The following is a 1,049-nucleotide window of genomic DNA, read 5'->3' on the forward strand; positions in this document are numbered from 1 at the left end:
TAGCCCAGGCAATGCAGGGAGACTTGTAAAGTGTTCCAATTCATTTTATTTTATTTTTTTTTTATGCCTACAGTACCTGGTCTTCCTAGGTGATCTCCTATCCAAGTACTAACCAGGCTCGACTCTGCTTAGCGTCCGAGATCAGACGGGATCAGGCTTGTTCAGGGTGGCATGGCCGTAGACTACTTTTTTTTTTTAATAGACATGGCTTCATTGGACATTCCAATAGTGCCCCATCTGAATGGAGATTTTCTTCTTTTGCTTATTTTCTTTTATCTGTCCCAGCGAAGGCGGTACTGGGATTTCTCTTCAGTCATTGTTTATAGTCTAAGGCTGTTGAGATTCGCTTCTTTTCCCCCAGGACAGCAAGTAATTAGGACAGATGTGGTGTGCACATCAATAAGCCCCACTGTAGAATGAGAGTACTGATCAGAGGAGGTGGTCAGGAGGAGACTCTATTGTAGTGGACTAGAAAATGCCTCTAGAATGAGTTGATAGTAAAAAAAAAAAAAAAGTGTGAAGTCATTGAGTGCGATTAACCTGTAGGGGTCACTGGGAACTTACAAAAGAAAACAAAATGAGAAAGGAAAAGCTGCATATTTCTGACTACAAAACTCAGATTAATCAAGAAAGAGTTGGAGCTGACCAACTGGAGTAAAAAAAAGCCCAAATGAGACTGGGTTTTAAGTACCCGAGGCCCTGACACTCTGGGAATGTGAAGTCCCCCCAACAGCAAAGGAAACCAATAGCAACTGAGGGCAGCTGCAGATGGCCTAGCTAGGTTCTCCTTGGGAGAAGACTTGGAGTGAAGTTTCAGCCGGAGCTTGTACCTCCAGGCAAAGTATGAGATCATGAAATGTTTGAAAGATGTGCCCAAGGGTGAGCAAGGGTCTGGGGTGCCACTAGGCCGGAAGAAGAGGGAAACTCACTCCAGTGTCCTGCATGAAGTGACTCAGAGCTTAGGTGGTTGTCCCCACCCCCACTACAGGGCTGGAGCCCATCCAGAGTTGGGAGCCAATGGCTATTTGAAGATAAGCTATAGAACTAGC

At 45.1% G+C, this 1,049-nt stretch overlaps 1 pseudogene; it reads right to left on the reverse strand.

Annotated features, from left to right (window-relative positions):
- Positions 1-64: 64 nt before the first annotated feature.
- LOC112481595 lies at positions 65-183 on the reverse strand (annotated as a pseudogene).
- Between the last annotated feature and the right edge of the window lie 866 nt (positions 184-1,049).

Source organism: Pteropus alecto, unplaced genomic scaffold (assembly GCF_000325575.1).
Source record: "Pteropus alecto unplaced genomic scaffold, ASM32557v1 scaffold44, whole genome shotgun sequence".
In the NCBI taxonomy this organism is placed as follows: domain Eukaryota; kingdom Metazoa; phylum Chordata; class Mammalia; order Chiroptera; family Pteropodidae; genus Pteropus; species Pteropus alecto.